The sequence below is a fragment of the Gorilla gorilla genome, chromosome 21 (assembly GCF_029281585.2).
Source record: "Gorilla gorilla gorilla isolate KB3781 chromosome 21, NHGRI_mGorGor1-v2.1_pri, whole genome shotgun sequence".
NCBI lineage: Eukaryota > Metazoa > Chordata > Mammalia > Primates > Hominidae > Gorilla > Gorilla gorilla.
The window spans coordinates 32,223,402-32,249,748 of NC_073245.2; the positions used below are offsets into that span (position 1 = coordinate 32,223,402).

Genomic DNA, 26,347 nt, shown 5'->3' on the forward strand with positions numbered 1-26,347 from the left:
GACTTGGCAGGTCAATGGCGCTAACACCCCTGAAAACAACAGTTGGTGGATGGGAGTCACCGGGTCAAGGCCCCAGGCTCCCTGTCCTCTGCTGGGCAACCCTGAGACGAGTCTGTGAGACTCCTCAGAGTTTCCTGGGCAGAAAGCAGCCAGCCCTGGTGCCCATGCTGTAATCTGCTCAGTCACACATGTGTCATGGGCCTTTCTCCCTGTTCTCTTTACCCTCCTTCCTCCCTCCCTCCCTCCCTCCTCTGCACTTCAATCCACTGCATTCCCCATCTCACCTCCCAGAAGAGGTCACCTGCCCATGTTCTTGTCTTGGGCCTGCTTTCAGGAAAACCCACACTAAGAATATACACCAAAACTGATAGCCTAGGATCCATGGCATTAAGTCAGGATCACAGAATTAATGTTGCCCAAGATAAGGATTTCATATTTCTGGGGAGGATGAGATTACTCTGGCCCATAATGGTTCAATGGAGGAAAGATTTTTATGGCAGGCCCCTGAAGGATGAGTAGGATTTTCACAGTGGTATATGGTGAAGGTATATAGTGGTATACGATGAGACGAAAGGGGAAAATGTCAAAATGGAGAGAAGATGAGGAAAAGAGGGCTTAGAGAACAGAAACTTGATATTGTGGTGAAGAAGTCAGTTGATATATAAAATTGAAGAAAATCCTGGAAATAATTGTTGGGGGTCTGATTGTAAAGGGTCTCCCAACTTAGCTAAGATTTAGGAACTTGAACCCTGGGAAATTGGGAGCCATAGAGTTTTTGAACAGTGGTTTCACATGATAACAGAAGAGATTTAACATTTGTTGGGGAGGGTGGGAGCCTGGTAGACAAGAGAGTGAAGAATAGATGTTAAGGTTCTGCATAGAGTGGTCTCTCTGCAAATGCACAGAGGGTTAAACCTGAGGGTCTGTGGTGGGGACCACAATGCACCACCCAAGTCCTCCATTACAGAAGGTCTTGTGGTCCTACCTGCTAAGAGGGCTGGGGCAGACACCCTTCAGCTCTCAGGAGTTTCAGGGTAGGGGAAGAGCTCAGAGAAACACCTCGCCCCAAACCATATCCTTTTCCAGTGGCTCATGTGTAATGACTGGTCACTCTGGGAGTATCAAGGGCTGGCCGTCTCTGCCCAACTTGAGTCAACTAAGAAAGACCATACTAGCCCATCACTGATGGCTTTATTGTCCAAGACTGACCCTGTGCAAGCCTCCCAGCTCCCATTCTCCCTCTGCCCACTGCTGCTTCCTTTCCCTCCTTCCATAGGCAATTGATGTGTTTTGTTTCAGATATGTTGAGTTTAGCTCTAAAAGCTCTAAAGAATCTGGGTGATTCAGTGTTCCCTAATGTAAAGACAATTGGTTTTACCCTATTTCTTCTTGCAACAGTTCTGCCTTCATGGCCACAGATCAAGGGACTGCAGCCCTCATCTGAGCCAATCAGAATCCTTCACTGGGATTTCCTAATTTGAGAGGAAGAGTCATTTTCTTTTCTCATATTGAAGTTGCTGATATAAGCTCCAGACTTCCTGGGGGCCATGTAGGTGGAATTCCAAGGTGCACCCTGTATGACCCTCTTTGCTCCCCAGTGTGAGTGAGACCTATAAATATGATGGGATGTTACTCCTGTGGTCAGGTTACATTACACAACACTCCACCTTGGCACCCTGCAAAAAGAGAGGAACTCTTCTGTTATACTTAAAGAGACTGCCACATCAGAGAGAAAGCCACTGAGGGTGGCCTCCACTGGCCGAGAGTGGCCTCGGGCTGCAGCCAGCAAGAAAATGTTGGGTAAGTAACAGCTTCTCCATGTTGCTTGTCTTTGCATGCCTCAACCTTCCTTCTTGATTTTCTCAGCTGTGCACACACTTTAGTAAAGAGTCACATCATTAAATTCTCTTTGGTTAAAACTTTTGGAGTACAAGTAAATTTCCTACCAAGACCTGAAATGATCCAAAACTCATCACACATCCATGTGGGGTGAGCATGAATCTTTGTCCAGAAACTTGGGAATGAAAATCAAGTCCTGGAACTTAATTTTCTTTTTTTCAGTTAAATTAAATGTGACTCTGGGATGCCTGAGATTGGCTGGCAAGAAACCCAGTGAAAGCCATTGCTGGGCTCTCTTTGAACCCCTCAGATCTGTACAAAGGTTGCAGAAATATCATGCTCAGCAAAATATTTGTAGGTCCCCTCTGTCTTCAGGTTATGGTGGTCACCTTTGTGATTCCTACTACCAGTGCACCTCTTGAAGTCTGGAGGTCCCGCCATGCTGAGAGCTTGGCCAGCTTGAGCCCTAGGGCCCAAGTCCAACCTTCTGAGGTGCCCCCACAATCATGCTCTGTCTTCCAAAGGTCCTGTCATCCTCTGATCCCAGGGGCCAACAAGGGAGTGAACGATAAGTCCTCACCACTCTTAAAACCCTAGATGTCTTCCTGCTCTCAGTCTCAATTTAGATATCCAATTTTGACGCTGCCTCTATGAGTTTCTCTTGAGTTAGGAAAGGTTAAGGGTTTGGACTGGTTCCTTGGTGAAGAGAAGAGGAGAAAATCCAGAAAGATCAAAACACAGAGGGGATTGAATATCAGGCTTGCAATGCCTGATGAAACTTAGACAACCCACAGTGTACTCTGTTAGTTTTGGTAACTTCTGTGGAACCAGACAGTGTTCTCGCTTTCTTAGAAACAGGTATTGAAAGAGAACAATAGCTGCTGAACCCAGCAAACCCTCCATATGGCAGGGCACTGTGGGAATCCCCCAGCCTGCTTGGCAGAAAGAAGCCTGGGAGAGTTCACAGACAAGCCACAAAGATTTTTTTCCCTGTCTTCAAGAAAGGGTCAATTCAAGATTTGATTTAAGGATCATTTAATGGCACCAACTGAAGATATGCTTATTTAACTTAATTCCATTTTTTGGAATACAGTTTATTTAATGTTCTTTCAAGCGGAAAAAAAAAGAAACAAATAATATTTGAAAAGTAGACTTCTATTTTGAAAAGTTACATGATGGTTAAAAGTTTCTCCTCTTCATTCTAGGGACAGTAGAGAACAACCCAATTATAATAATAATTTTACTTAAATACCATTATGAAAAGATTTGACAGGAAATCACTATTAGGCTGCCATTACTGATAATTTTAATAATACTTAAAGCTGTGTGTATAGTAAGCATTACACACGTATGCATTCAAAGGCTCTTTTATTCCTTGTGGTCTATGCTGACTAGGTCAGCATAATTATGGGACTTGGTCTCCAAAGCTAAAGAAAAAATGCAGTTTAAAAAAGAATGCAGTTTCTCAAGAGAATGGTTAACAAATCCGTAAAAGACACGAAAAGGCAGAGAAGTTCCACACTAAATTTCCCACTCTGACTCTTAGCCTTTTGGAGGGGACAAGTCCTAGTTTCTGCCTTCATAGAAAGCAATGTGGGACCTCAGATGGGTGGCCACTGCACTTCCTTCTGGCCTCTGGCAGTGGGGTGGGGTGGAGGGGTAAAGAGCCAGGGGCATTTTTAATGTAATTTAGTCCACCTTGCCAGGGTATGAAAGAAAACTAACTTTAGCAGATCTAGCCATGTGACTTTGGACAAGTCACTGAACTCTCTGAGACTTCATTTTCCCCATCTTCAGTTCTAATTGTCTGTGATTTGCATGATTCCACCTTTCAAAGAACATAGAGCACAGTTCAAAAACTTTGAAGTTAGATAAGCTGGTTCAAATCCTAAAGCCAGCCCTTGAGTGCTGTGTGACCTTGGGTAAGTTATAGAACCTTTCTGGGCCTCGGTCTCTTTATCTTTTAAATGAGGCCAAGTGTGTACATGATGCTAATTAAGTGAGACAGTCCGTGTGAAGGCTTAGCACAGTCTCTGGCATTCAATAAGAACACAGTGAGTGAGTTGTTTCTCTTCCTGTCATTTTAGGGGTTGTAGCAATAGTGTTTTTGATTGCAGTGGGTTGTTGACTGCCAAGTGAATGATTATACATGGACATGGAAGATGAGATATGAAAAAAGCCACGTGGGTCAGAGTCTCATGGTCAGCTACCATGGCAATCCTGAAAACCTCCTCTACCTGAATGGCCTGGTCCTGCAATAGCTTCCCTGGTGATACTGTTCCCTTTCTCAACCTTGGAACTCCGCATATTCAACCAGTTGAGTCAACCCCCAATGGAGTGAGATCAGGCATCTTCAGTGACCTTAAAAAGCCAGCTTGACTCTCTAGCCAAGACTCAGAGGGCTGGAGCCAAATCAGAATTACTAAGATACAGAAAAGAATGCGTGGACGGAAAGCTGCAGTTGCAGCCTCGGAAGACACTGGTAGAAATGCTGTTCTGGAGAACGTGTGTGGATCTGGTGGGCTAGGCACCCCAGGCAGCCCCCTGGCCTGGGTGAAACACTCCTGCTTGCTCTCCCGTTTACCAAGGAAGCTTCGGGTAAGAGCGTACTTTACCTATCCACTAAAAAGGCAGAGGAAGGGAGGGTCTGGTGGTCTGACACGCATCTACTAGGTAGAAATGGGCAATGTCTCCCACATCCAAGCATCTTAGGGCCTTAGTAAGAGGGGGGTGATCTCTGAGGGCCTGGCCATGGGCTGCCCTTAAGACAAGTGGCTGGCCAGTTGGCCAAGTGGCCTTCCACTCGTGACATAACACCCTGGAAGTATTCCCTCTGCCTTTGTTCCCTTTCAGTCAAGTAGTGACACCCTTAATAGAGAGAACAACACCTTGGTATGAACTGATTTGTCATATTTTTGACCAGGCCCTAAGAAAGGGGTCAGCGACACACTTAGAAGGAAAGGGTGGGAATATTCGCTCCTGATGACAGTGAGGTTTGGAGTCTGATGACAGATAGTTTCCCCCAACTTTTCTGCTCATCTAAAACAATAAAACCTCTGCCTAGGTTTTAATCATTGAAGGAAAGCTAATCTCTGACTTGTAGTCCTGTTTTTTTGTTTGTTTGTTTTTTGTTTTTGTTTTGTTTTTTTAGATAGCAGTGTATTTATTGCATGTTTCTTACTGCCTTTGGAGGGATTACCTGTGCAGGTAAGCTCTGAGTCCTTAGAAAAATTGAGCATCGAAAATAATAAGAGAAAACTGTAGGGTATTGAATAACATGACAGAGGGAAGACTGCAGTGGTCTTTTCTATTAAAGTAAAGCAGGACTAATATTCTACATTAATGTCCAAATTATGCAAAACAATAATCAGTGCTCTGTGAATGATCAGCCTAAGGATTAGTTATGGTGCACAGGGGTTTTGATAGGGCATTAGATTTCATTTCCAGACCAATGGATGAACATTTTAAGAAAGTGCTCTTTACTCTGTGTTAACTGCAAATAATAACAACACTCCACTTTTATAAGGTGGATTTTAACTCTTGTGGTAATACTGGTGCTCTCGAAGTCAAATCATCACTGCCAAAGAGCTTCTCCAGTGCCCATTCTTTCCGGCACTGCCACGGTCTTCACGAGCTCTTTATGACATCCTAAGCCAAGGCCAAATCCCCTCCTGGGCGTGCACAGACCTGCCCCACCTCCTGCCCATGCTCTGTGCCATCTCTTAAGCCTCCCACCCATGCCCCTTCCTGAAGTCACCCTGACTGCTCTGAGGTTCCCATGGATCTTTCTTTGTCAGCTTTGCAGATGAGGGCACGTCAATGCCTTAAGATCCTTCAAGCACGTGGACTGTGACTTCGTGCCTCTCTTGTTCTCTCTGGTAACCAAAGGTACTTTGCCATGAAGAGAAAACACCTTGGTAACCAACGTGGCTCTTAATCACATCCTGCACTTTCTCTGTTTTTCTTTTCTTTATTTTGTGTGTGTGTGTGTGTGTGTGTGTGTGTGTGTGTGTATTTAGTATTTCTCAGCTGCTGGCATTTAATCCACCAAGGAGGCACCTGTGCTTCTGTATCCACACGGGGTGCTGGAGACACCCTTAGGGTCAATCGACATGTCCCCTGTGTCCAGAACTGCCCCAGACTGCAAGATGCATTTCCCTGGGAAAATCAGAAATGATGTATTTTGTCCCAATTCTTCCCTATTTCAAGCATTTAGGGGCCCCAAGAGAGACCCACATAGAAGTACTTCCTTTTCTTTCCCTGTTCAATAAATAACATTCTGCGGCCGAGGACAGGGAGATGTGGAGAGCAGAATCCAATAGCGGAAGCCACCCAGACTAGATAAACAGGAGGGGGCAAATGAAAATAAGCAGGTGAGGAGGAGGCTGGGAATGGCCGGGAGGGCTGGGGGTGTGTGGCAGGGAGCTTGGACTGTGGACAGCTGCTGAGCAGAGCACCAAGGCCAGGCACATGTGTCACTGAGGTGAACTTCAGCACAGCAGAGGTTCTGTCCTTGTAGGGGGAAGGGCCCAACCTCCAGGACAAGGAGTGGACCTCGTAGTTACCATGTTCTCACTCAGTATCAGAGATGCTGCTGAGAGCTTGGCACCAACGCTTTTCATTCTGACGAGCACCCAGCCCTTCGGATTATCCATAATTACACTTGTGTATATGGAGGTAAAACAGACTCAGAGAGGTTAAGCGCACCTGTGTTCCCATGTTACTCAGACAAAATTGAGGTTGGAATTCATGTTTGATTTCGGTTTTTGCTCTTTCTATTGTACTGGTGCTTCTCGAATTGCTCCGATGTGAGAGAACCTGTATGGTCCGGGCATTCTTTGTGGTGTGTGAATCATGTGGAAATACTGGATGGGTCAAGCTTACAATAGCTGAATACACAATTCCATGTTAAATCAGATACCACCTTATGTACACTCCATTTAGGAAGTGTTCAATGACTTTTACAATTACAGGAGAGAAACAGAAAAACTTTGAGAAAAATCTATTGATTTGATTTTTCTGTGTCCCAGGAAAAAGGTGATCTCTAAAAGTGAGTAATAGCAGAAGCCCCATGTCCAGCTTGGGGACCACTATGTCTTCAGGAAGTAGAGTCAGAGACCATCCCCCGCTCGGACTCTGGCTCTCCACTGGAGAGCAGTGAGGAGGTGAGAGTCCCCTGCCCTGCCTCCACCTCCCTCAGGTCCATCTGGCTTGCTACAAATGCCCACCAGAGAAGCAAGACAGTGATTTTTGTTTTAGATTTTATCATTTCATTTTTACATAAGTCACCCAAGCTTCTTGTTAAAAATTACAAAACACAGATAAGCCAAAAAGTATATATAAATGAATTAGTTGTAAAGATTCTCCACTAATACTCACCAGCAATAAAAATTTGGACCTGCAATCATTCAGATACTTACTTTCTGTGCATGTCCAGGCTGTAGATTTTTTTTTCTGGCATGCTTACCGTTCTACATCCATTAATTCACAGCTGCACTAGTGTTTCCCAAAGATGGGTTCCCACGACGTATACAGTGACATTGTCCAAGATACAATTTTAAAATGAAGATTCCTAGACTCTTTATTCTATAAAATCAGCGTCTTGCACCCCAGGCACGCTGACAGCCTGCTTTTAACAAACTTCCTGGTGATTCTCACGATTCTCACAGTCCTCATTTTTATTTTGCCCAGGAATACTTCAGTGTATTCCAGAGCCTGATTTAGTTATTCAGAGCCCTACTGATAGACACTTAGGCAATTGCTGATGTTTTTCTCAATGGTGTCACCTATATCAGTGTGTACATTGTTTTCTTTGAACAAACCCCTGTTAGTGGAGTTGTAGGATTATGGACTCACTGGTATACTGACACTTCTTGTATGTGTTGACTGTTGCCCTCTGAAGCAGGAATAGTGATGGGCAGACCCCAGTTGCACCCCCAGCAGGCAACACAGTGTTTTAAGCTCACGTAAAGATCTGAAGCATCAGGAGGACGTGCTGAAAGCTGAGGGCTGCTGAGATAAGGGAGCCAGCCTTTGTAAGTGTGAAGCCCAGAGATGAAAGCCAACTCAAGCCATGCCCCACATGCATTGGACCTGGTCCTACCCACTAGAGCAGTCACCCCCATGAGCCCTGCACCTGCCATGCACCGAGAGGCTCCCAGAGTAATCACTCCCACACTGTCATCTCCGTGAATGAATCTTCCACGGGGAGACTTCAGAGGGGGGAGGGGGGTTTGTAGGGGAAAGAAGAGCGGCCCCCCTTGGCACCTCCATGGTTGGCTCACACACCAGACCTGGCAGGGTTGGATGAACTTTCACACATCCCATGTGGCATTCCTTCATTCAGCAGATAAAGGTTAGAACATTCACCTGTCAGCAAGTATGATGGGTGCTGGAGCCGCAGTAGCAGGTGGGACTCAGTCCCTGACCTTGAGTTCCTTGGACTTCATTTGGGGAGACCAAATTATGGAACAATTAGAATGCCACATGAGTGGAAGTGTAGCAGAGGTAAGGCTTATTATCCAGGGACACAGGGAAGGAGCCCAGACCTCCCGGAGGTCCCAGGAAAGTCATCAGAAAGGTGACACTTTCTCCATCATCTAAAAAGTTAATGTTTTTAATTATGAAAGGAGTACACAATTGCAAAAAGTCTAAAGCATACAGAGGCATAGATAAACTTTAGAAACCCAACACATCCTCATTTCCCTAACATAATTACTGTTAGGTTCTGGACTCTAAAAATCTATATTAAAAAGATATATGTGTAGGTATATACATAATGAGATCATAGTTTACAGGCTTTTCCTTCAACTAGTTTTCTCACTCAACAGTATAGCATGGGTGTCTTCTCATGTCAATACGTTTGTGGCCTCCTTTCACAATTATTTCAGTGGCTGTAGAGTCTTCTACATCACAGGTGTTCCATGAGGCATTTAAAACGATAGCACTCATCCTTGCTTTGATTAGTGTTGTATTATGGATTTTATGGCCGGGCTCCCCTCAGGCCCTATCAGAGATTGCACTTTGAGCTGCTTTTTTGGACACAGGTTCCCTTATCAGCACCAACGGGTCTCTTAATGAAAATCTAGCATCTTAATAGATTGTTGAGTCCTGAATATACTGTCTTACAAGTAAGCCTTAAATGTAAAAATCAAGGAAGCTCAAGTTACTGATAGACCTACTAATATTATAGGTGAGAACACTAAAACTAGAGACACATTTTCCTGAGGAATGTTCTAGACTTCAAAATGTTGGCACTGTGGGGGCCGCCTCTCAGCGAGTTGAGTACTGGTGACCTCTAATGGCAATCCAAGATACTGCACAAAAACCCCGTGGAAAACTGGGAACTGCTTGTATTATGTGTGGTTAATTCAACTGCAGTTGTGAATTCCCAAGGTCTTTGAAAAGGTGCTAAGTTGTCTCATGATTAGAAGGGGGCTTAACAGAGTATCATGATGTAGATCCAGTGAGTCATGCCTCAAACTGGACCACTTATTTTCTGGCTGGAGCAAACGATCATTTTCATAGATGCGTAATATTGCGCATAATGTAAAGATATACACACATTTAAACGTCCACATTAACTCACCCACTAGTTAAATATCAGAAGGCATATTACTCTTATGGCTTGAAATGTCCTGTTATTTAGCACAATATTATCAGGGCAGTCCAGAAATACCTGCAACCATTCATTGCCTGTCTAATGGTTGGTTTTGAAGGGGTGGGTCAGGCAGAGGGTCTCAGACCACTGCTGGTAAATGCCAAAATAGCTCTGAGGTCAGAAGTCCTTGATGCTACATCCCCAGGTTCAAAAGCCTAAGAAGTCCTCATTTGGACTGGGCAGTGTCCCTCCACCTGAGAGAAATCAACAACAGCAAGCTTCTGAATAATTGCTGAAATCCACACCTGAACCCGGATGGACCAGAGCAGCCACAAAGTCCTCAAAGCACCTGACCAGCCCCCTCAGTGGGCTATTTTTTTAGAAAAAGAATGAGTCCTGGAAAACAACCAAATACCCATTGTTTGGCTGCGTTTATTTTCCATCAAGAGTGATGCAGATGGCTTGCCCAGTAGGGACTCACTCAGCGTCTAAAGACTTTAGGCAAATGGAGGTGGGTGGACTTTGGCAGTGCATGGTACTCAGTGGAAGGAGAGAGCAGAGGAACCAAGCAAAGAGTGAGAAAAAAAGATCCTGACCATCAGGAAAAGTACAGCCAAGAGAAACTACTCAGATGGGGAAAAGGAGAACTGGGGTACATTTTCACATAATGCAATGACACAGTGGTGATGTGAGAGAAAACTCATTTAAGTTTTATTTCCAAAACTTCAGGGTGAGACTACTGGAATTAACTTCTATTTTATCAATACCAGAGGGAAAAAAAGGATGAATTTTGTTATTTTTAGCAATACAGTATGTGTCACATTCAGAAACCAGAAAGACCAAGTCTGGTTTTTAACCACTACTTTATGGGGCTGAGTAAGCTGCTGAGACTGACAAAGAGATCTTCTCCTCCAACTTTACAGAGTTCACTTACCCTCAGTCACCTTTCCCACTCCTGGAAGATGAAGGTGTGGCCATAATGCAACAAAATAATTAATGGTGATGTTTGAAAATTAAGAAGACAAATCCTTATAGGCTATTGGTGTTCATTTTTTCTATGTATTTTAAATGACATAATGACATGTGCTGGAATATATATACATATATGCTATTACATATATGTATATTCACTGTAGAAAATTTATGAAACACATAAAAATAGTAAGGAATAATTAAACCACTCAATTCTACTACATGACAATGATAATGTCCAATATTTTTATGTGTATTCCTGTAATTCTTTATTATTTATATCTATTGCCACACCTCTATTTCTTTGTCCACTACTACAGAGTTGGAAATAAAATTACTATTGTATTTTGTGAATCTGTTTTATTTTGCTTTAAAGTGATAAAGATGTGTATTATACATTCTTGGAAAACATGACTTAAGAGATGTACAATATTCTGTCGTAAATCTATCACAATCTATCGTTTAAATAGTTTTCATTGTTTTGTGACTGAAAATAATGCTGTAATGAACATCCAATAACATTTCCTTTGTTTACTTATGTGTTTTACAATTTACTAATAATTCAGATCACTGAATAAAGGTGAAAGGGCCTTCCCAATTTCTTCAGTTAATGGGTGAAGATGTTCAGGTTCAAAGGTGATAAATGGCTTACCTGAGGCTACACAGAACAAGTGATGATATAAGATAATCAGTAGGGAAATGAGAAAGAACCCTCCCCTGGGCCCATTGCCTGGGCCAGGACAAGTGTCCTGTGTCCCTGCCGGTTCCAAGGCTCAGTGGGTCGGCTTCCATGCATGGTTGCTATGGAGGCCTGAGTGGAAAGGAGGTGCCCACATTATGGCTTGAAACCTTTTGCTCTTCACCTCATTTCCTCCTCACAGCACACCAGGAAATTGGTGCGAAGTTTCCATCTGACAGATAAGGAATCGGAGGACCAGGGGCCCAGAAAAGGCCCCAAGGAACAGATCAGAGATGGGGCCTAGTTTCTAGAAAGTTAACTGAAGCCCTGGGGTCAAGGCCTTTGGAAGGAGTGGGTGAGGAGGAAAAGAAAAGTAGGGGGAGTGGAGGAGGAGGAGGGAGGAAGAAGCATAGGGGGAGGGCAGGAGCAGGAGGAGGGAGAGGGAGGAGTGGAGGGGTCAGGGAAGAGTGGAGGAAGAGAGGAAGAAGTGGCTCTGCATTTGTAGGCTTCAAGGCATGCTGGATTTTGTTTATGAGTAAAGAGGCCTGGCTCTCAAGGTTAACTTTTATCCTGACACCAGCTACGAAGGTCAAGGGCTGCAGAGGGTCCAGAACTGTGCTGATGTATGACTAGGCAGATCCATATGAAACTGCCATTCTTCTAGGCCAAAAGGGATGAATGCTGGCAAGTTTATGGGGTTTAAATCAATCTTTTCTCCTCTGTCTCACTATTAGGAAGGGGTTACTTGTTTCTACAAATGCAGAAACTGCAGAACAGAGAAGTCAAACAACTTCCAAGGGATTTTACTTGTGAATAAACCGGTTTTTATACCTGAGCTGTGTGACTCTGGAATCTGCCTGTTCAGTGCACATTTAAACAAGTGCCCTTTCTGCAAGTGTCTCTCTGAGCTCTCTTTCTGTGATTTAAAATGTCATGTATATAAGAAAATACTTCCACTGCTTGACCCTACCCACACTCACACCAATCACTTCTGCCCCTCAATGGCCACAGAACATTAGCAAAAGCAATTGCACAGCATGATATGAAGTAAAGAAAAAGGTTGCCACAGTTGCTAAAAGGGAGCAAATGCACAGACCACGACAACCGCAACACAAAAATAAGCATAAACGAACAAAACAAGAGAAATTCAAAAAGAAAATTGAACACATCTGGGATTTTAAAAACAAAAGCGGAGCTCTGCTCTAAAGAAGGCCTGTGTCCTGCAGGAGACAGAGGAGCTACAAACAGCCCAGCCGACGAAGGCAGCTGGGACACAGGAGCCGCAGAGTTCTCTCGGCGCATTCACAGAAGCACTGCACCTTTCACTGGGAAAAGCAAATGCACAAAAAAGTTGTCTTTTTTTTTTTGTAAGTGGTTGACAAGAAAAAGAAAGCAAACAAAAGTTTGTATAAAAATCCCAAAAATGATAAAACTTACATTTCAAATCAGGGCAGGAAAAGATTGAGAGTGAACTTTGTGTTTTTCATTACCATTGATACTGAATCTTTGAGCTGTATTTTTCAGACAAGATAAATTAAAAATATAAAAGTAAATAAACATGAATATTAAAAAATAAAAGAAAGGTGATGTTTTCTTGATTTATGTGCATTAACCAGCAAGTAACTGCATCAGAGGAAATTTGTTATTGTAATTCTCATGTTCTTTCAGTTATTGGATGGGGAAAATGAAAGGCAGGAAGCAGCACAAGTATTATGGCTTTTCTACAAATTTGCAGTGTAATAACATTGTATTTCCTGATTCTGCAGCAGAATCAGGAAACAGAGACTATGTTCCGGGAAAGGATGAACTGTGATAAACATTGAGATGTAAGGACTGAACCTACGGAGTCCACAGAGGTGCTGGGAGAAGCTTGTGGAGCTGACAGTTTAAATGCATCCCTATAACATGTACCTGGAGATGCTTATCCTTTGGTGCCACCCCCATGTCCTAGTCTTCCTTCTATTTCTGGCCACTCCCTCTTAGTCTCCTTAGTGAATGACTCTTTCCCTCCCCACTGAGTGGCAGTTTTACTCAAGGATCTGTCCTTGGCACCCTGCCCCCACTTGTTCTTACCATAAACCCCCCAGTCATCACCTCCAGCTGAGCCCTCTCTTCTGTACTTTAGACCAACTGCCCAGATGACACCTTCACTTGCATGTCCCCTGGAATCTCAGCCTTAGTGCTTACGGAAACGATTTTTTGATACTTGCTTCCACTTCTTTGAACTCCACCCATCATCACTACCATCATCAACACAAACTGGTCACTCCCTGGGCATTCCCTGACTTTGTGGGTGGTCTTCTATCCACGTTTACAACGCGGATGCCTTAGATTGGGTTCCCTAAAAGAAGATGCTTAGACAAGGATGTGCAAGAAAGTAGTTTATTCGGGAGGCTACTCTACAATACACCAATAAGGGAGTAAAGAAGTGAGATAGGGAAGAAAAAGTAGCCAATAAAAGGTGCACATCAAGCCAGTTCCTTTCGTAGGCAACTAGGGTTCACCCTATGGAGAAACCTGGGAGACCACACAGAACATGCCTTAGCATTGACCCACCCAGAAAGTGAGGGAAGTGGGGTATTTATCTGCCAACTCTCCTCTTAAGAGTTCCTCCTTGGGGGTGTTAATTCTCTTAAACTTAAGCCCGGCAGCCCTTCAGGCAAAGGCATGCAAATGCTGGCAGTTCGAAGTTGGGCTGGCAAGCACCAAATGACAAGGGCTGAGGGAATATGGGAGGGGTCCAGAAATCTGGGGGCCTCCTCTGACTCCTCCTTCTCCCTCCTTCATGCCTTCCAGTCCCTTTATCAACCACCAAGTCTTGCAGATTCTACCTCCTATATAGCAGATATCTGTCAAATTCTCTCCGTATCCAAAGCCAACTCCCTTGTTCAGGACACAATCCCTAACCTGTAGCTTAATACAACAGGCTCTGAACTTGTCCCTCTGCTTCCAGTCTCCAATTATTATCCATATTGAGACCCGGAGCAAGTCTGATCATCTCACTTACTTACATATAGTTTTCTATGGCTCCCTGCTTCCTTTAGAATAAATTCCAGTACCTGTAGCAAAGCTTAAGGCATTTGAATGATCTGCTCCAGGTACCGTTTTCAGTCCCATTTCTCATCCTCATGCTTTTGTGAACTTTGGTCTCAATAAACTTTCTTCAGTTCAACAAAAGTGCAGTCCTGCATAGATGTGGTTTTTTCTTCCTGAAACACTGTTCATGAGTTCCTATGAATTCTTTGCTAAACTAACTCATTCTTCAGGTCTAGCTTAGGCATCACTCCTCCAGGAACGTCTCCTTGCCTCCCCTAATCAAGGTAAGTGCCTTCTCCTTTGGGGTTTAATAACATCCTGTATTTCCCTACCAAAGCCTCAATCACACTCCATTACAGTCCCCTGTTTGCTTGACTGCATCTCTTTCCAGGCTCAAAGCTCTGAGAGAACAGGGACTCCAGGCTCCTCCCTTTCTACATTACCTCTCCAGCACCTAGCACAGTGTCATTGTGAGCATGTATATTGAATAGATGAATGAATGAGTTGTTGAACTAAGTGACTGCCAAGAGAGTAATAAATTATGAATCATTAAACTCCTAATGAAATTTAATTTGTCTATTCATTACTTTGGATGAAGATACTTTTTTTCATGGCTAAAGGCCTATGCAGTTAATGACAGAGTCTGATTCAGATCTCTTTGAAAAGATAGTGTCAAAATTGTACCACAATCTGGCAGCTCCCAAATTATTGTTGATAAGCCAATTTCAGACTTGTCTACATATCAAGTTATTTTTTTCTCAGGGAAAAGAAGAGCGTGCATGTGCAAACGCCTGCCACTCACAACCGTAAGACTATGAGAGGGCGGGACTCGCTGGAAGGCAGGGAGGCTTTTTATTTCTCTTTCTCTGACCTACAATGCTTAGCCATGTGCTTGTTATTAGTGGACAATCAACAAATATTTTCTGAATTAAAACCCAGATTTGAATTTTTGAAACATAAGATTTATTTTATTAAAATAAGAAAATATACCTAGCCATATACCTCCCCAAATTGAAAAAAGGTATTCAGACAAAGACTTATACACAATATTCATAGCATTATTCATAATAGACAGAAAGTTCATCAGCTGATGAGCAGATAAACAAAATGTGTTGTAACCATCACCATACAAGGGAATATTATTCAGCCATAAAATGGATAAAGTACTAACACATGCTGCGACTTGGATGAACTTTGAAAACATGCTTAGTGAAAGAAGCCAGACGCAAAAGGCCAGACATCATATGATTACATGTATATGAAATATCCAGAACAGGCAAATCTATAGAGATAGAAAGTGGATGAATGGTTTGCAGGGGTTGTGGGGAGGGGGAGTGGGGAGTGCCTGGTAATGGGTATTGAATTTCTTTTGGGGGATGATGAAATGTTCTGGAATTAGATAGTGGTGATGGTGCACAACTTTGCAGTATACCAAAAACCATGAAGTTGTACACTTTAAAGGGCAATTTATGGTATATAAATAACATTTTAATTTTCAAGAGATTGTGGCTTATAAAACTAGAAAATATAGCACAGTGAGAAAAACACAAACTTTACATTTAGATGGATTTATGTTAAATCCTGACTCTATTTACTAGTTAGAGACCTTGGAAAATTATTTAACTTCCATGAGATTCAGATTCATATTCTGCAATATAAAAATAACAACACCTGCTTTTAGAGCTGTTTTAAAAGTAATTGGTAAGTGTGTGGACAGAATTTTGCCACACATATGTGTAATTAACATCATTATTAATACTATATTGATAATTTGATAGTTAAAATATTATAACTGAAAGGCGACAACTGCATTTTCCCTCATATGAAGCCCAACCCCCTCTGGGACTCGTTGGCCGAGTTGAGAACATCCACACGGATAATCCAAGTAGAAGCGGTCAGTGCACAGCACTAGTCCACCCCATTAGCTATGGAGCAACAATGGTCATCTCCAGGGTTTCTACACAAGACTCCAGCTCCTGATGAATAGGGGAAAAAATGGTATCATTTCTGCTTGGCCTAGGTCTCTGTACCTCCTGTAAATTTCCATGGTGTTTGAGTTCTGATTTTGTGGACTGTATGGAATTAATCAAGCTCTGGCCACTGGTTTAACCACAGACTTGTCTGTACTCTTCTATGGTTTCCCACAGCAGTGGAGGTGTGCACTGTCCCTGATCCAAGTGCTCCTTTCAGGTTGCCTGAAGTCCTTCAAGATCAAGAAACCGTTTGGAATTAAGGACACCAAACCTCGTGAGATATTTTGTTTTGTGTTTAAAACAGAAAATGAAGGTGAGCATACAAATGCATAACATTCCATCAGAAAATGAAACCAAACCCTTGGTCAAAAAAGCGATTCAGCCACATTTTCTTAATCCAGTCTATCATTGTTGGACATTTGGGTTGGTTCCAAGTCTTTGCTATTGTGAATAGTGCCGCAATAAAAATACGTGTGCGTGTGTCTTTATAGCAGCATGATTTATAATCCTTTGGGTATATACCCAGTAATGGGATGGCTGGGTCAAATGATATTTCTAGTTCTAGATCCTTGAGGAATCGCCACACTATCTTCCACAATGGTTGAACTAGTTTACAGTCCCACCAACAGTGTAAAAGTGTTCCTATTTCTCCACATCCTCTCAGCACCTGTTTCCTGACTTTTTAATGATTGCCACATATACACCATGGAATACTATGCAGCCATAAAAAAGGATGAGTTCATGTCCTTTGTAGGGACATGGATGAGGCTGGAAACCATCATTCTCAGCAAACCATCGCAAGGACAAGAAACCAAACACCGCATGTTCTCACTCATAGGTGGAAATTGAACAATGAGAACACTTGGACACAGGGCAGGGAACATCACACACTGGGGCCTGTCATGGGGTGGGGGGAGGGGGGAGGGATAGCATTAGGAGATATACCTAATGTAAACGAAGAGTTAATGGGTGCAGCACACCAACATGGCGCACGTATACATGTGTAACAAACCTGCACGTTGTGCACATGTACCCTAGAACTTAAAGTATAATACAAAAAGAAAGTGATTCAGCAACAGTTAAATGAGTGGAGGTGTCTTAAAGGTAATCTCATTATTCTCAAAGTATCTCTAAGATTGAGACGCCAGATTTATGGACTGCCATCTCCTAAATGAAATGATAAAGAGAGAATAAATCTATGTTCATACTCACAACTGGGCCAGAGGATCCAGTTTTCATTTGATTTGAACAAGTAGAAAACGTTCATCAGGCTTTAGCCAAAATACTACATATTGATTTAAGTTATTCAATTAAAAATGGGCAAAATGACAAAACTGCTGCATAAGTAGACATGCTGCACACCTGAATACACGCATCATGTCCAACAAGCAATTACTTAATTTTACTCTGTGCTGTCTCTTGTTTGCTTTCAGAACACTGCACATATGATAACGAGCTTAATGTTCTGCTTTGCCTGTAGCATTTTCACTGATGCCCATGAAATTCTGAACCATATGATTTTATATTCTATACTTTCTATTTTTCATTATCCAAAAGTATAATTTTCTACTGTGTTCTAGTACACAGTCTACTGTATATGTATGAATGAAATAATGTCTTTTTCCACAGTGATGCAAAGAACTTTCACTTTTTTACAAAAAAGAACATGCCTATGTTGCAGAATGAAGCTTTTTGTGCATATTAAACTGCTTACAGTTTGTACATAGTAAACTGTAAGTAGGTACAATCCTTTTAAACTTGTGAGTTGCTTAACAAAAACATCTTCTTAATTAGAAAATCAAACTATTTTCTCCTTTCATTTGACGTAATGACCCCATTGCATGGCTTTGGGACAACAAAGATACTTTAGTATGAGCAAGTTAACTTCAATATTCATGGAAAACTACAAGGTCAAAACTCTCCCTATCTCAGTGGTGAGTGTGGGGCTCTGCTTTGTAAAAAACAAATGGACAGAAGCAAAGGAAGTTGTGTTTGTCCTTCCACAACCATAGCATGCATAGACCATTTCGACTACAGGTAGGTAAAGTTTTACAGTCAAACTCCAAATTCCAGATCTTCAACCACACGGTTACAGTGGGGCAGCCACGTTTATAAAGTGAGACCCTCCTTCCCTCTCTGGCCACACTGATTGGACCAGGCAAAAGCACCTGACCCAAGCTGGGCCAATGAGCCTCTTCCATTTGAAACTACCAGAAATGGGGACTGAAAGAGCTTAGTTTTAACTTGGCTGTATTTGACTGCAGGGTATATAATTTTGGAAAAAGAATGCCAGGATCTTTTTCTTTTCATCAGGTGGTAAATCGAAGGCTCATCTGCAATGATGAAGAATAAAACGCCCCCCCTGGAGTGAAGCAAGGCTGAGAGACAGAAGAGAGAATGTCCTGGGCTCCAATCAGAGAGGAGGACTGTGGTTCGTTGCAGTGGGGAGGACCAAGGGGCTCCCTGGTCCCCTGCTTCCAAGAGCGCCCATATCCTGGTAACCAAATCTCTCCTTCCTTTTATTTCCAAAATTCCCCCAATGGGTTTTCTATTATTTGTAATCAAGAGAATCCTGACCACAAATCACAATACTAAATATTTTTGAAATCCAAAAAGATATAAGGAGAATGTGAGTTTAATAATTATTAACAGCTGGTCTGAGGCTTGAGACTGTGAAAGTAATAAAGTCATGAGAGGATTTCCCTTGAAGTACGTCAGTGCGAGTGGCTCACATTGTCATTCATGCTTTGTCATCACCCTGTGAGGATGTGTATCATTAGAAAGATGAGGCTACCACAAAAACATTTTTTGAATAAACCATCTGAAATCGCCTTCAGCTTCAACAATGCCTTTTCTCCATAATATAAGAAAGGTGATTGTGCAACACGTATCTCAGCCCTCACAGCATTCCTAGGATATGGGGATATTTTCTCCTATTTTGCAGATAAATAAATAAATAAATAAAAAGCTTGACTTGGAGAACTAAGTTGCTTCAAATCACATAGCTAGTCAGGGACAAAGAAAAGCCTTGGACTCAATTCTTCTGGTTTTTAAGCAAGGCATTTTTCTCTGTGATACCTTGCCCTTGTTCCTGTCTGTTTGCTAGGCAAGAATAGTGGTTTCATTGCATTTAAAGGTTTTGAAAGTGCTTAATGAGTTATTTTATCATTTTGGAAAGGAAGTGTTAAGAAACACATTATTTAACTTACTTTTATTCATATTTTTATATTGTGTAAAAATTGCCAGAAGACATAGAAGCAGAACATTTTGCCTTAATAGTGTCTTAAAGATCCCTAGCTGGTAGCCCGCAAAAGAAGTCTGCGTTGAGACATGGTTTTACTGAACATCTGGAAATGTGCACATTCAAATACAGGAATAAGAACTTCATTTTGTAACAAAAACAATAATTATATAACACTTCTTAATATTAGCTATCACTTCCTAATATTTTCACTGTCACACTGAGCTAAATTTTAATATGAATTATCTCTCTCAATCCTTAAACCAATCTGTATAAGGGAGGCAACATAACTTTTCCAAAGTTGTACAGGGAACAAGAACCAAAACTAGGACCCAAATCAAGGATTCTCTGATGATCTCCATGCTTGTAATGTTCTCTTTCTTTTTCCCCCACCAATATGTGGACCACGGTCTTCTTAACAAAATAGCTGCAATATGTGGTATTAATCATTATGTACACACACAGACACATACACAAATACAAAGGAGATTTGCTATTAACTTAGATTGTACAATTAAAAACCAAAAGCCAGTCATTACCATATGACTTAAACCGGAACCAGTGTTCTATTCCAATATCAGGTAAATGTGTTATTACTGAACTAACAATGTAAGAAAAAAATATAGCTTCAATGATGAAGCAATACCACATGTTAGAAATATATCAATTTACCATAGTGAATGCTTGAAATTGATGCAAAAGCAGAGGTCAAGTGCTAACAGTTATACTTCTTGACCTGTGCAGTGTTTTCCTTTCAAGATGTGTGGCACCCAAAGCAATGGAATGACTCAAAAATATTGTAAGTTTCTGGGAGCCACATCTGTGCAAAAATGGGACCAATTCAGTCATACAACTGGATAATATGTTGAGCAAATCCAGTGAAACCCCGTTATGTCACCATGTATAGCATCCCCAAATAGAGGCCATTCCTGCCTCTCAAGTTTGAATGTTGCGAGTTTGCAGACAAAGACAAAGATAACGTCTCTGGGAACATGTTCTGAACACTGCCCACGGCCTGTAGAGCAGACAATCTCATTAAGCGAGGCTGCTCATGGTTTGAAGATGAGCATTGGTATTGCTGCCCTCTAAATGAAGACATAGGACACTCAGTTGCATCCTTATAAGTGGGCCAGGTACAGTGAGAGGGAGACGTGGCTTACAGAATTACAGACATATTACAGAAGAAATAGAAAACTTTGTAAGCATGAGGTTGTCATAGAACCTTGAATTTTGGTAACAGAGGCAGAGAGCTTCATTTTTTAAAAAAGTCTCTCAGGCAGTCATCATGAAAAAGCAGCCCTTTGAGTACAAAGATAAATGTTCACTTGGGAGATGTCACCTTCAAGCTTTATTTCTGATACTAGTACAGGGAATGATCCTGTCACAAAATAGAGCTGCCCCTTGTAGTGCCCGAGGTCTGAATGGCCTTGAAACTGGCCTGCCTTGCAAGAGCAATTGGCCAACTCTCAAGGGAGGCAAACATCTGTACATATTTTTTGATGACCATGTATCTCACTAATAAAAAAGTTACTAATCGAAGAGGAAGGTGTTTGCAGACTACTTATATGAAAAAAGACCTAAAGTATATCAATGTTATTATCATGATTAACCTAATAGAGAACTCGTCTCTTACCTAAAAAATGCACTCTATTTCTCACAAAATTCTTAAATTGGTGATGTACATGAGTGCTTCTACAGGGTATTAGGTTTAGCTGTTTCAGCTGTTGGGTTGGTTGACATTTGTGTTGCTTACTGTTGTCTTGGTCTCTCTGTTTATGTGCAGACAGTCTAACAGTAAAACAAACAAACAGACAAAACCAAAACCAAAATTTCAAGAGTGGAAAGGAGTTTTTCCCCAGATTGACATTCAAATTCATCTGATCACGAGTTTTGGGAGGCATGACATGTGATGCAGTGTGAATATTCTATTCTTGAAACTAGGAAGTAAGGTGCACACCAGCCCAGCCAAGCCTGCATAGATGATAATGTATTGTATCTGTTTTATGCCGTTATTAATATGAAATGCTTCCTCATTGCATCACCTTAATTTGAGCTTTCAGCAGGATGGTGACAGTTACACTTCTTTAGGAAAGCACATAGCTAGAACATCATGGGAAAGCACTTATATAAAAACTCTCTCTTTCCTTCTTTCTTTCTGGCTTGCTTTCCCTCCTTTGCTGCTGGTGACCACCCATGCTTGAGCAGTGTTTTGGCTGCTTTCCCACTGATGAGTTTTCCAAACCTTGTCAGGAGCTGGTAGTTAAATGTTCTGCCGCCAGCTTACAGAAAATACAAGTTGGATTGCCTTGTTCCTGCTTTCTTTCAAACTTGCATGTTTATCCATCTTCACCTTGATTCCTAGAAGAGTCAAACATCTGATCCTCAGGTCAAGCCTGAAGGAAATGGTTGTCCCAGCTGAAAATAAGATCGATCCCAATTTGCTTTACAGTGCTCTTGTTAAAGATCAGTGTTTAATATTTTCTCTGTGTGATGCAATGCTTCTTAATAAAAACAAAAAGGGATGTTTGACCTTAACTTTAAAAGGTCCAAGCAACAGTGACATTCAGCAGAGAGAATATTATTCCATTTGCATGGGTCTGATGAAAGAAATAATTCTGACATTGGATACCCAAGCATAGCTGAGAAGGGAGGAAAAGAGGAGAAATAAAGACAGAACTAGGCGACGGGCCCCAGCAAAACAACACACCACAAGGCATTCAATTCCAGATTAGATCTTGCTTTTATTCCCTTCTCTCAAAAAAGATGCTTTAAATTATTTAATGGAGAAAGGTAGTACTTTGAACTCCAGGAAAATCAAAATGTTACAGCTCTGAGGGGTATTTTGGTCTTACGGTATCTTGTGAATAAAACCAGCTTTAAAAAAAAAAACTAAAACGCAAAGTTGTCTCATCTTTTATAAAAGCAAGTTCAAACATTTGGTACAGATGAAGGCTGGTCAAGCATTTAAACACATAATTTCAATGTCTGATGGCTCTAGAATAAAAGGCACTTGATTCAAAACGGAATGTCACGTTGGTCAGCAATATATGCTTCCACTAAATAACCAAATACACAAATTGAAATAAAGTGAAATTCTTTTTCCAGAGTTAATGAAAGGTTCCTGTTTGTGAATTTGGGGCTTTGAAGTCCAAGCCTTCCAAACAGCACCAGGAATTTACTGGTGATTTATTACTATTTGGACAAGTGGCGAACAGAGCATTACTCTACGGAAAGTCCACATTCCCTACCTGTCAAGGGAGCCTTCCTGAAATGGGGACACCAGCTCCCCTTGCTGCAACTCCTCTTAAGGCTGTGCCTCAGGTGGGGTCCACATAGTCTGGTGTGGTCATCTCTCCTGGGCCAGCGCCCTCCCCCTCTCTCTGCTCTAGCCCCTGCCCTATCCTGTGTCGTTCATCTCCCAGTTGCTCTTCCCACTCACCCCAGGTTCCAACAAAGCTCACTTTCTCTGCCCTGATCCTTTCTTTGTGACACTTGGGTTATACCATGAACTGATTCCAGGGACAGTTTTGCCTGCATTACTGCTCCATAATAACTGAATGTGGAGAGACATTTTCAGACCCTTCTCAGTTTCTCCGAGGTGGCCAATTCCACACATACAAATAGTGGCCACTCTCCCTCCCCATGCCTAGATGCCCACAGTGCGCATCCTGAGAAAGTACCATGCCCTAGAACTGGCTACACTGAAAGGACCTCTGGGAGACAGGGGCTTCCCTGACATGGGTGGGTTCTGAAATAAGAGCATCTGTGTGCTCAGGTGTTGGGGCACTCACAGTCATTGCTGGATGGGACCCAAGGCAGCGACTCAGGGTGGGGGTGAGTATGTGTTTTGACACTACTCACATGACAGTGACTGGACAACCCCCCCCATAACTTACTACAGTATGGTCTTACATAAAACTGATCATAACACATTCACAAAGCTTAGCGGTATTACTGGATTATTTTCTTATTGTGTTATTTGCTTGGAAACAACATGATTATAATGACCATTAACATAAACTACCACCAATAAGTCATAGAATGATTACCTTATCTAAATGTTCAGTTTGCTATTTTTCGAGTCTCTGGTTTTACATATCCTCATGTGATCCATCTCAATCAGTGCACGTATGATAGACTCCTGCAGGTATTCTTTGGTGAAGTGGCTATCCAGATGTAAAAAAAGTACAAGACAAAAGCTGTCATCAAGGGCTTCATGGTTTAGTTGAAGATAAAAGAATAGGCCTTAAAGGAATCCACGAGTGAGGTTACCACGGAGAACAGAGAACTGCAGAGAGTTTCCGCGTGGAGCCCCCCTGAAGCTGGACAGTGAGGCCGCAGACCCTGGCTGTTCACTAACTGATGCATATGACCTTGACACATAGACTGGTGACAGGACCTCTGAGCTTCAGCTTTCACATCCAAAAAGTGAAGACGATGTGGCACCCACCTCACAGGTTCCGAGGAGCATGAAATGCCATCACTGTGCTGTACTTGGAGCTCTAAAATGTGTGGGGAAGGGTATCCACAACAATGGCTGATAGAACGTCCTGGAGTCACAAAGAACAAGCACTCTTAGGAAAGGTGCCATTTTAGTTAGATATGACACAATGAATAGGGTTTGGATCAGGAGGGAAGGACTGTCTATTTCAGGAAGTGGAAAAAAGAAGAATGAGCAATAAGTCTTCATCTGCCTTTGTGTCCCCACATTATGTCTTGTCTTCCAGGTCTTATGGAAACACTTCCCTCATGTAAAAGAGAAAAAAATAAACATAGTCGTATTACATTTTGGGTGAAACATTTAAAATCAGAGACATCACGCACAGCTTTGCTGCATACTAAAAGCCTAAAGGAGAAAGAGGAACAGAAAAATGTTTAATTTGGATGGATGTTGGAGGAAAGAATGATCTTCAAATAGTTCAGAGTCCTGTCTTTTGGCTGAAATCCATTTCTAAGTAAAACTCTCCATAGTGCCCTCCCTGCCCTTCTTCCCCACCCTTCCTGTCCTAACCAGCTCTTCCCCAGAACAGCTCTCACCTTCCCAAAGCAGAATAAAGCCCAGGACAATGTTAAAGGAAAATTGCACTTTTACATTTCTAGATGATTTCCTAACAGAAAATATATGAACTCTCGGAACTAAAACTTAGCTGAGGATTCCAAGCTCCAACCTAGGACCTGAAGAAACCAAGTTCATTGGGTGACTTACAAATATGTTGATTATAACTTTCTTCATAGAATGACATCAGGACTTTTGAATATGAAATTAAAGAATTTACTCACCCGCCTTTATACTTCCATCAGGCCAAGCAGCTGGAAAGACGGTTTTTGCTTTTTTCAGAACACTGGGATATTCACTTTCATTCACATTAAACAAGCTGAAAAGTTGTTGAAGTTTCCTTGAGATGTTTGTAAAGAATAGTGGAGCAAACATTTGGAAATTTGGGCGAGGCAGGATGCATCTCCAACACTGTACTAGACTCTTGCTTTTTAGTAAATGTTATGTCTGGCTTCACTTTGAGTGTGAAGGATGAATGTTTTTCAGAACTCTCATTGCTGTACAAATATGATGTGTTAATGCCTCAAAATCACTGTTTACCCAGCTGCTTCCATGTAAGGTACCTGGAACTCTCGCCAGAACTTTTTCTCTTTATGCATCTACTCTCATTTTCATTGCCATTTCTGTAGATTATTTTAAGAGGCAAAAGAAGCATCGTGATTTTGAGGAGGTGGCTCCAGATACTCTTAATATTTCCACAGGCACCAAATCCCAGCTTGATGGCAGAATGGAAGTTAACTTGGGTAACATACGCATGATTAGAGAATCCATCATCGGGGCATTCCCACCCACAATTTTCCTCCCAAGATTCTGTTATTCTTTGTTAGGACAAAGACTACCCAGGGGACGTCATTGGAAAGTCTCATGTAGCTATGAACCAAAACTTTCCTGCAGAAAACCCTACAGCTATCCTTCTAATGAGATATGTTCAATTTCAGAAGCCTGGAAAAGTGGAAATGCTAGGTTGGCACAGTTAGAATAAAATTCAGGAAAGATTCACATAGTTGGTAATTGAAGCTATAACCATGCAAGAGGTCACAAAGCAAGAGAATAGAAAGAGAGAAGGCCCAGAGCCGAGCTGCAGGGTTCTCCAACATTTAAAGATCAAGAAGGTGGTTTATTCAGGTATGTTATACAACAATTCAAAATCTTTAAAATGTAAGGTATTATGTCTGAAGTGTATCAGTGAAATGAGAGATTCAGAAAGACTCCAATGAGTCTGGCATCAGAATCAGTTACTGCGGCGGTGTGGCATGGGGTGGGGACAGAGTGGAGAGGAAAATGGGAACTAGGAACCCCCAGCACCCCTCCACAGGTGCTGAGGTTGGTAAGGTTCTGCAGCCCAAGGTAATCTCTATGCAGTGCATACCTGGTCACCTCCAAAAGGCAAATGGAGAGTTTCAAGCGATGCTTCACTTCCAGGATCAGCAGAAATTTCTAATCATCTTTATAACCTCCCTAGTAAAGATGTTCAGAGGCTTTCCATGTCAACAGCAGGAGGCTTATATTCCAGAAAGTTAAGTCTGTGCCATTATCTGCCTGAGCCAGTATGTTACGAAGAGCATTACCATGGCGATTTCACATTCTGAAACTGTGCTTGTCTCTTAAATGCCACGTGCCAATGAGTCATAGAGGTGTTTTATTCTAGAGCCATGTACCCCCCAAAAAGGGAGTTTGTACAGATTTACCAAGAAACTATTATTATTGTCTACAGTTCATGCAGTTACAAAACTATCTTTGCCTCCTTTTACTCACAATTTGAACCCAATCTTTTCTAAGGTGCTGGCCTCCCAATATTGCTGTAGCTAATTCAGCCTTGGTTTCTTATGATTAAAGATTATGACTCACACCAGCCTACAAGCCTGGAGAATTATATTGAAGTTGATGCCTCACGATGATCCGATCTGGAGATTCCATACATAGCATATTCTGCTACTACCATGAGAGACTT

The 26,347-nt window shown here is 42.0% G+C and overlaps 1 long non-coding RNA gene across 1 annotated transcript; it reads right to left on the bottom strand.

Moving 5' to 3' along the window:
• Window positions 1–21,351: 21,351 nt before the first annotated feature.
• Window positions 21,352–25,912, bottom strand: LOC129529012 (uncharacterized). Its single transcript, XR_008674385.2, has 3 exons — window positions 25,766–25,912; window positions 23,390–23,506; window positions 21,352–21,698 (listed from the first exon to the last, which is right to left on the bottom strand). It is a non-coding gene; the product is annotated as an uncharacterized lncRNA (long non-coding RNA).
• Between the last annotated feature and the right edge of the window lie 435 nt (window positions 25,913–26,347).